We start from the raw sequence: 13,570 nt of genomic DNA on the forward strand, positions 1-13,570 counted from the left end.
TGCTATGGGGCAAGAAACCCCAAGGATCATGCCAGAGAGTTGGGATAGACCAGGTGACAAACCCCTTGGAGGAGACTCAGTCATCTGCAGCCAAGGCAGAGGACCAAGAGAGGACCTGTGGAGTACAGGGATTAGCAGATTTTGAGCCAGTTGCCAGAGAAGCCAGAATAGGAGAAACCGGCTGATTTAGGACAGGAAAACTTGACCGGCTGGGGACAAAGCTTAAGATGGCATCTTACTGATGCTGGCTAATATGGGGGGACTACCTGTAGCAGGGTAGCTCATGCTAAATTCCATATATTGCTTCCTTGGGGAAAAGGTGAGCAGGAGGTGCCTGAAAACCTCCACCCCCACTGTTTGGGGATTATCACAAAACAGAAGGAAAGCTGTATGAAGCCTTGTGGAGAAGACTTCTATAACATAAAGAGTGAAAACCTGCTCAGGTGAGTCAGGTTCTTAAGTGGGGAGGTATGTTGAGGGCACTAAGGTGTGCTGCTCTTTTAGGGGCAAAAGCAGTCTAGCAAAGGAGCCAGACAGGCTAGGCAGACTTCTGCAGCTGCAGACTGCCTGCATAGCAGGCTAACAAGGTAATTCGCCGGCACCTGCTGGTGGTCAGCTGACGGGAAGGAGTCAGAACCCAGTGAAGATATAAGCTCAGTGCTGGGGCTGGCAGGGGTCACTTTCTGTCTGGCAACAGCCAGGGGAAGGAGCTCCTGCACAAGAGAGCTACCCAGGACATTGTGCTGCCTGCTTTGCTCCCTCCAAGAGCAATTGGTCCATAAGGTCTGAGATGCCCCATGCAGCACAGTACTAAAGAAAGGCCCAGCAAAGGGCCCAAAAGCCAGTGAGTGTGAGTGGGGGGTCAGTGGACCGGCTCCAAGTGAAGGCCCATTGGCAGCCTCCCAGTTTATTTTACCAACAAGACATGGCAGGAATGATAAGAGGGTGTCCTTGGGGGTGGAACATGCATGGCTGCGGAGCCTCCAGGAGCATCCTGGCCAACCCTGAGGACCCTGCTCTGTGACACTGGGGAATGCCTGTACCATGCACCTTCTGACGCGCAGCAGGTTACACTGGCTGGGGTAGGGGAGGCTGGGGCCCAGCAGCCTTACCTGAAGTTCTGGCATCTGGGGAAGCTGCAACCTTGGCGTTCCTGCAGCTTGGAGCATGGCTGGCAGCTGGAGTGTGGCTTCATTGGGCCATACTCCGTTGTTGGGCAACGCAATCTGTGGGGCTGCAGCACCACATACTGCATGGCTGTGCTCATCTGGATGTGGCCAGTGAAGCTAAACTGGTCTTGGTAAGGCTTTGAGCCATTCACTTGATTGGAACAACTGTCCTTAATGGTAAGAATGTCTGGTAAAACTTCAGTGGACTGAGGCACGGTGAGGGTCTAGTCTGGTCATCCACCCCCCTTCCCTGCAGCCTCCTCCCTACACACACATGCACACATGCAGAGCAAAAACTGATGGCAAGTACCAAAGTCTTTCCTTGTATTGGTTTTGGTGACTGGCCCATTTTTATTTATCAACTGGGGTGGTGATGGTGGTGGGGGGTGGTAATTGAATTTCTTATCACTTTCAAAACAGACCTTTGAGAGCAAATTAGCTTGACTGATTTACCCCCATTAAGGATAAAACCTGCAGAGCTTCCTACTTCCTTTTGGTTCTGTAGTAGTTTCCTCCACAAAGTACATAGAATTAAGTGCCAAACCATGAAGAAAACTCTGGCTGGTAAAAATCCACATGTGGCTAAGTGCCCTGAGCACTGATTTCTTCACAAGGGCCATGTCCAGATGACTACAGGCATTTGGTTCCCCCAGGAGAACTACCAGCAGCACACCTTGTGCCACTGCTAGATTTCCCTGGGGAACACTCATGTCATGCACCCTCTGGAGCATGGCAGGTTACTTTGGGTGGGGTAGGGCAGGCTGAGGCCAGCAACTGTGCTGGCCCCAGAAGCCTTACCTGGGGACCTGAGGGCTAGGAAAGCTGCAGCTGTGGCACTCCTACAGCTGGGAGCCCGCCAGTAGCCTGAGCATGGCTCCAGCTAGTCAGCCTCCAAACGTGGTGGCACCATGTGCCCCCTCCCTCCCCCCTCTGATTTTTTTCTGTTTGGGTTTTGACCCAGGGAGATCTCAGGGTCAAAACCCAACCCTGCGCTGCAAGGTAGCAGTGTGGAAAATGCCTGAATGCGCAGTGTGCAGCACCACAGATGGGCCTGCGGTGCCACATGTTACAGAGTGCTCTTCTGGATGTGGCCAAGCAGAGCATAGTGTTCTCCTAAGGAGCTAAAAGAATTTCAGAATTCAGGGGTGGATCCAGGTGGGGTTTCCAGCCACCTGGTGACCTAGAACCACCTTGTGTGACTCCTTGTGGACCCTGGCACCCCAGCACTGAGAGAAGGACACGTGAGTGAGACAGCCACTGTGGCCCATGACCTGGGCATGGCAAAAACACTGCCATTCTGGTTTCAATTTTTTGTAAAGAAGCAGTCAATGTTGATTTGAGAGCTGCAGGCTCCTTAAGGAGGATATGGATTCAATGGCATGAACTGATTAATGATGAAGAGTTGGATTTGAGCAGGAGTGAGTTAAGTTGAAGTATTGATTTTGAAAGCCCGTGAATTAATTGGGGCTGGGACTTGATTCCTGATGACCATGAATTAATTTTGGACTCTGTTAATTTAAGAAGACCCGTGAATTAATGGATTGTTGAAATTTTAAATTTGCTGACATTTGATTTGAGAACAAGCCCTCAGTGAAGGCGGCAGTAAAATCAGAGGTCCTGCATTGATTAAGGACCGGGCACTCTGAAGTTCAAGAGTGGATCTGAGACATTGGCTCTTTGTAGCCCGAGGGTGGGAATACCAAAACCAACCAGATCTCAGTCGGTGCATGGACAGGGTGCAAAGGAGGAGGAGCCCCAGGAACACCTACAACATAGTTTCATAGTTTCATAGTAGCTAGAGTCGGAAGGGACCTAGGTAGATCATTTAGTCCGACCCCCTGCCTTGGCAGGAAAGAGCACCGGGGTCAGATGACCCCGGCAAGGTGCTCATCTAACTTCCTTTTAAAAATCCCCAGGCTAGGAGCCTGCACCACTTCCCCTGGAAGCCGGTTCCAGGCCCTAGCCGCCCTGACTGTGAAGTAGCGCCTCCTAATATCTAATCTAAACCTACCCTCCGCCAGCTTGTGACCGTTATTCCTGGTCACTCCTGGCAGCACACGGGGGAACAGGGACTCCCCCAATACCTGCTGTTCCCCCCTGACCAGTCTGTAGCAGGCCACAAGGTCCCCCCTTAACCTTCTCTTGTGGAGGCTAAACAGGTTCAGGTCCCGTAGCCTCTCCTCATAAGGCCTGCCCTCATACGAGAGCCTCATACGAGTGGCTCTCCTCTGGACTCTTTCCATATCGTCCACGTCCCTCTTGAAGTGTGGCGCCCAGAACTGGACACAGTACTCCAGCTGCGGCCTGACCAGTGCCGCATAGAGGGGGAGGATCACCTCCCTGGACCTGGTCGAGATGCATCTGTGGATGCATGACAGGGTACGGTTGGCCTTCTTGACTGCCTCCCCACACTGCTGGCCCATGTTCATCGTGGAGTCAATGACGACTCCAAGATCCTTTTCTGTCTCCGTGCTGGCAAGAGGGGAGTTCCCCAACCTGTAAGTGTGGTGCCGGTTCTTCCTCCCCATGTGCAACACCTTGCACTTATCAGTGTTAAACCCCATCCTATTCTCATCCGCCCACCGCTGCAACCTGTCAAGGTCAGCTTGTAGCCTATTGCACCCTTCTAGTGCACCCACATCCCCCCACATCTTAGTGTCATCAGCAAACTTGAACAGGGTGCTTTCTACCCCCTCATCCAAGTCACTGATGAAGATGTTGAACAGTGCGGGCCCGAGGACCGAGCCCTGCGGAACCCCACTGCCCACGTCCTTCCAGGTCGAGAAGAACCCATCCACTACCACCCTCTGGGTGCGGCCCTCCAACCAGTTGGCGACCCATTTGACCGTGTGGGCATGGACACCACAGTCTCCCAGCTTTTTGATGAGGACAGGGTGAGAGACAGTGTCGAAAGCCTTCCGGAAGTCCAGAAAGACTACATCCACAGCAACCCCTGCGTCTAATGATTTGGTGACCTGATCGTAAAAGGCCACCAGGTTGGTCTGACAAGACCTGCCACTGATGAACCCATGTTGGTTGCCCCTGAGCATGCATTCCCCCGCAAGGCCCTCCTGGATGTGTGCCAGGATAATTTTTTCAAAGAGCTTACCCGGGATTGAGGTAAGACTAACTGGCCTGTAATTTCCCGGGTCCTCTTTTTTTCCCTTTTTGAAGATGGGGACCACGTTGGCCCTCTTCCAGTCCTCCGGTACCTCACCAGAGCACCACGAGTGCTCATAGAGCCGCGCCAGGGGTCCCGCAATGACCTCGGCCAGTTCCTGTAGAACCCTAGGGTGAAGATCGTCCGGACCAGCGGACTTGAACACGTCCAGCCTCTCCAGAAGTACCCTAAGTAACTCCTCGCTGACCCCTGGCCCAGGCGTGTCTCTCTCGGGGCCCGAGGGGGGCCCAGCAGGGAGGTGGCTGAACTGGTCCCTACTTAGGAAGACAGAGGCAAAGAAATCGTTAAATATGTTAGCTTTGTCATCTGGCACGACGACTAAGTTGCCCATCGTGTCCTGCAGGGGCCCCACATTACCCGGGACCCTCTTTTTACCCCCTATGTATTTGAAGAAGGACTTCTTATTGTCCTTAATCTGGGAAGCCAATCCTATCTCCATCTCTGCCTTGGCCTTCCTGACTGCCCCCCTACATCCTCGGGCGACTGCAACATAGTCCTTCTTGGTGATGACCCCATCCCTCCATTGGGTGTATGCCTCCCTTTTAGCAAGGAGACATTCCCGGATGCTCCTAGTGAGCCATGGGGGTTTATGTGCCCTCCTGCTCCCTTTGACCCTTGTTGGGATTACCTCCCTTTGGGCATGGAGGATCGTCTCCTTAAGGAGCAACCACTCACCTTGGACATCTGGCTCCCTTCCCCTCTGGGTCCTCAGCGCTTCCCCAACGATCCTCCTTAGCTTGTTGAAGTCAGCCCTCCTAAAGTCTAGGGCTGTTGCCTTGCTGCAGCCCTTTGCCACCTTACGCTGGATGGTGAATTCCAGCAAGCGATGATCACTGTCTCCCAGGTGGCCCATCACCCGCAGCCCCCTCACCAGGTCGTCACCCGTGGCCAGCACCAGGTCCAACAAGGCGTCTCCCCTGGTGGGGCTGTGCACCTCCTGGGTTAGATGGAGGTCCTGCACTCTGGCTAAGAACCGACGTGAGCGGTCAGACTTGGCTGACTGCTCTTCCCAGCAGATGTCTGGGAAGTTCAGGTCCCCCATGATGACCACATCCTTAGCCCTCACTGCCTCTGTGAGCTGACCTAAGAATTCCTGGTCGAGCTCTTCTCCCTGGTTGGGAGGTCTATAGTAGACTCCCACCGTTAAGTCTCTATCCCCTGGACTGCCTTTTACTCTAACCCAGAGCACCTCAGAGTGCCCCCCCTCTACCCCCTTGCTAATTGATGAGGAAGTATATTCCTCCTTGATGTAGAGTGCTACTCCTCCACCTTTCCTTCCTATCCTGTCCCTCCTGTATAGCCTATAGCCCTTGACACTCACCGCCCAGTCATGCGATGAGTCCCACCACGTTTCTGTGATCCCCACTATGTCAGGGCTGGTGACAGCTAGGAGGAGGGCGAGTTCCTCCTGCTTCTTCCCCATACTTCGAGCATTCGTGTAGAGGCATTTGAGGCCTCCAACGGTTGTGCCCACTGACCCCCTAGTCTCAGCAATGCCCCATCCCCCATCACTTACCTGTTTCTCCCTTTTGACCATTGGTCTGGGCTCGCTGGCTGTTGCTGGGCCTGTTTGTTCATCGTCTCCTCCGCCCTCATCTTCCCCCTCCCCTGACGAGCCTAGTTTAAAGCCCGCCGAAGGAGGTTCACCAACCTGGAAGAGAACACACGCTTACCTTTAGGGGAAAGGTGGAGCCCATCCCATCCCAGCATGTCTCTCAGCACGATGTGCCGGTCATGGCTGAGGAAGCCAAAGCCCGCCTCGAGGCACCATTCCTGTAGCCTCCAGTTGGTCGCCGCTATGCACATCTCGTGGCGTCTGCCTCGACCGCTCACTGGCAGGATGGAAGAGAAGACCGCCTGTGCGCCCATCTCCCTCAGCATGCCTCCCAGAGCATGGTAGTCCTCCATCAGGCGATCAGGGGCTCTCCTGGCCGCATCGTTAGTACCCACATGGACAAGGACCATGGGGTAATAATCGGTGGGCTGGATGATGGACTGGAGCATCCCCTTCACATCCTGAATCTTCGCTCCGGGCAGGCAGTAGACCTCACGTGCTGAGGGATCCTGGCGACAGATGGGGCCCTCCGTACCTCTCAGGATGGAGTCACCAATCACGATGACGCGACGCTTCCTCCTCTTAGGCCTCTTGACTCCCGCCGCCCGCACAGGACATTGTGTGCGCAGAGTCTCCTCCTGGTATCTTCCACTGCTCCCTCCTTCTCCAGGGCTGCCAGGGCCTCGTACCTGTTCTCCAGATGGACAGGAGGAACTGGTGCAGCAACATGGTTAATAGCCCTGGCACGGGAGACCGTCTGCCACTCAGCAGTGGAGGGCTCATCCCGGGCTGCCCTCTCCTCGGTCGTACCACCCTGCAGAGAAAGAAAATACCTATCAATTTCCTCCTCTGCCTCACGGATTCCCCTCAGCCTGCTAACCTCCTCCAGGAGCCCCCGCACCCGTTCCTCCAGGGTCCTAAGGCGGATACCTACAGGACAGGTGCAGGCGTCCCCAGTCCCTGTCCCCCCAGACCTTGCCGGGCAGTTCCCGCAGGCCAGGGGGTTGGAGGACGGCAGCCCCCCCGAGGGGGCTGAGCATGTCCATGAGGGAGCCAGTAACATACTAAGGCCATCCTTCTCGAGGCATGGTGGGCAAGTTGAGGGAAGTACCCCGTGAGTAGGCCACTCTACAGATCCCATTATATACGGGCTGGAGTGGCGCTCAACCAGAGAGACAGCCTCCTGAGCATCAAGGTACCACCTGTTCTGGCATAACTGCTCACAACCCACTTTGATTCCTGCTAGACACAAAGTTTAAAACCAAGTGCCAGGCAATTTCTATTCAGGCAGCACTGAGTGAGTCAATTAACTTCCTGGCCCATTGTAATCTACCCAATTCAATCTAATCTCTTCAATACACAGATGCTAACAGACCTCTCTCCTTTTTAACAGTCTTGATGTTCCACCAATCAAGCCATCCTTTCTTCTGTAGTCCTGCTCACTGTTAGCTGGTCCTGGTAATGTAGCTCCTATTTCACAGCCCTGCATATTGTTTTTAACTGTAGCTAAAAACATTAACTGAAGTGTGCAAATTTTAACTCAGGTTAACACTAACTTTCAGTGAAGCACTGGACACTGTCATGATGCTCTCAAAAACACTAGATTTTGTTTTATGAATCTGAAAAAAAGATGTGTAGTTAATTTTAATGTCTACAGGACTAATAAATAACATATTTTGATTATTTTCCCTAGTTTGTTGTGTTTTTATATATAAAATATGATATAGAAAATCAGTGTATATTCCAATAAAGTTCTATCTGTTTTTGTTTCAATCTTAAACTGAATAAAATAACCCAGGCCATATTAGTAAAACTTCTAGTTTCTTTTTAATGAGAGACAATGATGTGTTGTGCTATATGTGAGGATACACCACACCATCTGCACACCCTTTTTCAAAATCCTAAATATGCCCAGGTCAGAATCCATCAGACTGGACCAGTACTTTTGCACGATGAGCAATACCTCGTACTTCTCTTAGCTAAATGTCACTACTGTCCCATTGCCTAATCCCTTTATATTATTCTGCATTCGCAGTCGTTGTAAGCTTTATTAACCTAAATATTTTTGCATTCTGGTCAAATTTTGTCACCTTGATTCTCAACCGCTTTTCCAGTCCATGAATAAGTACATTATCCAGACTAATCCTGAACAGTGCTACCTCAGTGCTGAGAACAGCATTTATTCCTCTTTCTAAGGATGGCTTTAATCCATGACACAAGCTTGCCTTTTACCCTGGAATTACTACTGTATGTCTTTAATAGCTTCTTGTGAAAGACTTAGTCAAAAATTTAGGGAGCTCTAAGTGAATCCTGGTCACCAGCAATCTGTCCAGTCTTTTCTTGCTTCAAAGGGTTTTAAAAGAGTGGAGAGGAATGTGTTATCCTAATATAAACCAGGTTTAGCTTGGTATATTAATCCTGGAGAGTTATTACAGTACCTGGTCTAAATTTAATATGATCCCATCTATCCATCCATCCATCCTATTATTTTTAAAATTAGACATTGAGGTACATAAGTAGACATTGAGTTGTTCATAAGTGACTCCCCTTCTGTTCTTTACTTCTTCCCCTATTACAACTAAGTTTTATTCTGCCTTCTTCTACCCCTTGTTCATCCTCAAATGTTTTTTCTCATTGTCCTCTGTCCATTGGAAGCCACCTAAGTGGCTCTTTAGAGGTGGAGTCTGGGAGAAGAAAGCACTGATGTCTTGTTCAAAACAAACAAGCAGTCACTCATCGTGGTGCCCTGTGACCGGTGGGGTCCCTCAAGGCTCTGTCCTGGGACCCATCCTGTTCAACATCTTCATTAATGATGTGGACATTGAAGTCAGGAGTGGACTGGCCAAGTTTGCCGATGACACCAAACTTTGGGGCAAAACATCCACGCCAGAAGATAGGTGGGTGATCCAGGCTGACCTGGACAAGCTCAGCAAATGGGCGGATGAGAACCTGATGGTATTTAACACCGAAAAATGCAAGGTTCTCTACTTTGAGAGGAAAAACCTGCAGCAGCCTTATAGGCTCGGCAGTGCTACGTTGGATAGCACTACAGAAGAAAGCGACTTGGGGGTCATCATTGACCACAAGATGAACATGAGCCTCCAATGCGATGCTGCGGCTAGTAAAGTGACCAAAACGCTGGCTTGCATCCATAGATGCTTCTCGAGCAAATCCTGGGACGTCATTCTCCCCTTGTACTCAGCCTTGGTGAGGCCGCAGCTGGAGTACTGCATCCAGTTTTGGCCTCCACAATTCAAAAAGGATGTGGAGAAGCTTGAGAGAGTCCAGAGGAGAGCCACACGCATGATCAGAGGTCAGGAAAACAGATCTTACGATGACAGGCTGAGAGCCATGGGACTCTTTAGCCTGGAAAAGCATAGGCTCAGGGGTGATCTGATGGCCACCTATAAGTTTATCAGGGGTGACCACCAGTGTCTGGGGGAACGTTTGTTCATCAGAGCGCCCCAAGGGATGACGAGGTCGAACGGTCACAAACTCCTGCAAGACCGTTTCAGGCTGGACATAAGGAAGAATTTCTTTACTGTCCGAGCCCCCAAGGTCTGGAACAGTCTGCCATCAGAGGTGGTTCAAGCACCTACATTGAACACCTTCAAGAGTAAATTGGATGCTTATCTTGCTGGGATCCTATGACCCCAGCTGGCTTCCTGCCCTTTGGGCAGGGGGTTGGACTCGATGATCTCCCGAGGTCCCTTCCAGCCCTAATGTCTATGAAATCTATGAAATCTATAAGCAAAAAAGCCCAAGTTTGAGCTCTTCCTGTGTTCTAGGAGTTTGTTCACACTTGGAGACACACTCCAAGAGCACTGCCACAAACCAAGAGGCATCTCTCTCTAGCTTTGGATGGTTTTATAGAGCTGGAAGGGACCTCAAGGATCAACATAAACTATGCCGATGTAGGATTCTCTGTTCCTAAACCATCCCAGACAGATGCCTATCTAGCCTCTTTTGAAAACCTCCAGCGAAGAAGACTCTGTATCTTTCTTGGCCAGCTTGTTTCATTGTCCTATTGTCTTCACAGTCAGGAAAGCTTTTCCCTACATTTAGGCCATTGTTACATGGCCTGCAGTCTAAGGTACAGGAGAACAATTTTTCTCCATCCTTTTTTATGGTGGCCTTTCAAATATTGAAAGGCTTCTATCATTCTCACTTAATCTCCTTTTCTCTAAACTAAGCATACCTAGTTCCTTCAAACTTTGCTTAGAAGTTCATCACCAGCTCTGTCAGGTGAAAGATGTGCCCCACACCATCAAACATAGGAAGGCCCAAGGGATGATGTTAGGCAAGTCAGTCAGACCTTGCTGACGTTTTGTAGGAAACCAGTTTATGAAAGCTAGTATTTTTAAATGAACTAAAGCAGGCACCTAATTCCTACCAAAGTTCCAAAAGATTTGGATACCTTATTTTCCTATGGAAACGCAAACCTATTCCCAAAGCACATGACTGCAACCACAGCCTCCTTGGTCCTCTTCTGGTACCAGCAGTAGGCTGTTATTATAGATGGGGACTAGTTATGACTAAAGAGGACATGGAAGACTCAATACAAGCGTGTTACACACACCTTCTCGCCCAGATTTGTCTAAAATAAGTTGGAGATGGTGCATGTTCTCATTTCAGGGCTGGTTGAAAGAGGTTGGAGAGGTTGTTGCATCAGTTTTTGTAATTAATTTTGCACCCTGCCCATAAATAATTCACATTTTCAGGCAGTTTTATGGATACCTAGAAAAACAATCCCCTTCCCTTGGTCAAGTCACACAGCGCAGGGAGGCCAGACGGCAAAAGGAGGGAGGTTTCCCACATCAGGCCAAGAATATGGGGAACATGAGGAAACCATTAATTGACTGGCTGGCCTGAGCCGTGTTTTTGTAAGGAAGAGTTAAAGACAGGGAACGGCTGGGGTCAGAGGGGCGGCCATCTGGCAAAACCCATTGGCTTCCTTCTGTGAGTGCTTTCCCACCACTGTGGTGATGGAGAGAATGAGGTAAAAGAGAGAGAGAAACCAAGGATACAGAACCTCCACTGTCCCGTACTGGGACTCTACCTCACGGCCCAGCTATGTTCCCTGGCCACTTGCACGCTATGTGCTGCTTCCTGCTCTTGGCCGGGTCCTTGGGAGAGTCTCTCCACAGCAGCTGCATCTGCATGCAAATACCATGGCTGACCTTTTGAACCAGGGGCAGGGAGGCAGGTGGCTCATTCTCCGCTCTGCGTGGCAGCGGTGAGGTCACAAGTTCTTTCAGGCAAGGAGGAAAAATAGCCAGGGCAATGGTGAAAGGGAAGGGGGTGTAGAGCTGGCCCTCCTGTGTGGTAGCGGACCTTTCTCTTGAAGAGCTCTGTGGCAGACGTTGAATAAGACTTCTGCTCTTCCTCTGTGCAGGACCAGAATTCAGCCCTTGGCTCTGGTTAAAACACAGACCTGGGCTCAGCTCTTGGCTCTGGCGCAGAGTCCCTGCATTACCTCAGTTGTGCTGTGCTCTCACTGCCATGGCAGATGTGCAGGGTGGACATACTCAAGACAGCTGTCACAGGGAGCAGGTAGCATCAGTGCATGGAAGTGTGAGGCTCCGTGCAGGCTGTTCGTGCACATAAGAAGCTGGATGAATGCTCAGGCAGTCAGCACATGCTGAGCTCTGTGGTGTCATGGCTGCCAATGCTCTGGGGCTAGCTGGGTTGATGCTAATGAGGGATATCCGTACTGTGCTGCAGTAAACGTCTTGGGGCACAGATTCTCTTACATGGAAGAGGTGCTGTGTCCAGCAAAATGGAGCCCTTACGTTGGCTGAGGCCTCTGGGGATCAGTCAAACAATAAATCTTGATGAAACTCATGAGAGTAGAACTGCCAAAGGCATCCAGCTCCAGGGTTTGAGAGCACTTCCCAAACTTTCATTCATTAAGCCATGCTGCATCCTCAGGAGGTAGATAAAGAGGCTGAAGTCAGCTGGGGAAGTTGCAGCTCACAGAGCTATTAAAGGAGAACAATGTCAGAGCAGAAAGACAGATCGATAACCAGGTCTCCTTGGCTACTCACCAAACACACCGCCCCCGCCCCCCGGTCTTGTTGACTAACATGGAGCAACCCAGGTTAGAAATGCCAGGTTGTTACAGGTGAGCTGCAGGTGGGAAGCTGAGTACTGGGGTGAGGAGCAGATTTGGTCTCCACATTTAAGCCCTCCTTGCTTTCACTGCTCTGGAGCCAAAGAAGGTCCTAGTCCTCAAGCTGGGTTCTTCCCTCTGCAAGAGTTTAGTCTTATCGTGTTGTATTGCCAGGGAGATACCAACCCATCATGAAAGTCACAAGGAGCTGAGGATACTCAGCATTTTTCAAAACCCTCAGCACTATTCAGGATTGAACCTGCACTGAGCAACAAACCACAAAACATTTGTAAGGCAAATTCTCTATTTATACAGTGAACAGGCCACATGAGATTAAAATAAACGCCTGGTGCTTTTATGTCATACAAATCACATTATCCAGAAACTCCGGAGAACAGAGCTTTCTGTCATCAAAATAAACACCACCCACTGCTTCCCCCCACAAAGGACCCACGCATTGTGAAATAAATGGCTTTTCTTTATGAAGAGTACAGCATGTCGCACAGAGATTTAATAAACACAGAACATGGACAATCACGTGAGCTAGGAGAAGAGAAAGAAAGAGAGAAAGAGCACACATGCAGCTGATATGGACAAACATTCTCAAAGATATATTTTTAAAAGCCTCCAATCCACACTTCTGTGGTTAGAGATGTCACAAGTTTGGAGAGTCCAAGTTGCAACTCCTGCCTTTCACATTGCATTTCTTGAGAATTAGCTCCACTGGAGTGGTCTCAGGTTGGGACCACTTAAAAAAACTGGAGAAGCCCAAGAATCCCTGGTGGTGCTGTCCTTGCACAGGCTCCCCGCGGCGTGGGCGCAGGTTCCCAGCTGAGGTTCTGGGACCATCCAGAGTCATTACCTCCTTCATCTCGTTACCAGAGATTTGACTAAAGTGCAAGTTGGAAGCTGTGCTGCCCTTCTTGCTCTGCTGACTATCCTGCTCGTTCATTCAGGTCCCTCAGCACTACTTGACTCTGTCGGCCATAAGACATGGTTGGCTCACTGGTGGGCCAGATGGGGCAGGTTGGCTCCCAGAAGCTGGCAATTGCACTGAGTTCTCCCAAGGCAGACTGGTCCTCCCAGCTTCTTGCCTCTAAACCTTCCCGCTCAATGTAAATGGAAACTACTGGTGCAGAGGGGGGTGGTTTGGGTCATCAGCCCACACTGGCGCTGAAGCCAGGTGGTGTGGTGCCTTTGCTGGCCTGGTGCCTGGCTAAAACAGAGGCTTGGGTGGGAGCAAGGAAGTTGAGCCTCAATCCAACCTGGCTGAAGTGATGCCTGTTGCTGGGGGGAAGCAGTGGGACAATACCGGAGAGATGCTGTTCTACCCTGTCACTGAGGTGTTTCACTCACCTTTGCAACCTTGGGGGTTTCAGCCCTGCTTTGAATGTCTGTGTGTTCTCAGAACCTGAGGTGGCTTCAGCAGTCCACTCTGCCAGGACCTGCCCTCTCTGTCTTCCCCTCGCCAGTGCCACATGAACAACAGCATAACCCCTTGTAACCAACAGAGAGTGTCAATGCAAGTGTCAGAGAGTGACACTGGAGCAAGA

The sequence above is a fragment of the Crocodylus siamensis genome, chromosome 12, assembly GCF_052110815.1.
Source record: "Crocodylus siamensis isolate JL-2025a chromosome 12, ASM5211081v1, whole genome shotgun sequence".
NCBI lineage: Eukaryota > Metazoa > Chordata > Crocodylia > Crocodylidae > Crocodylus > Crocodylus siamensis.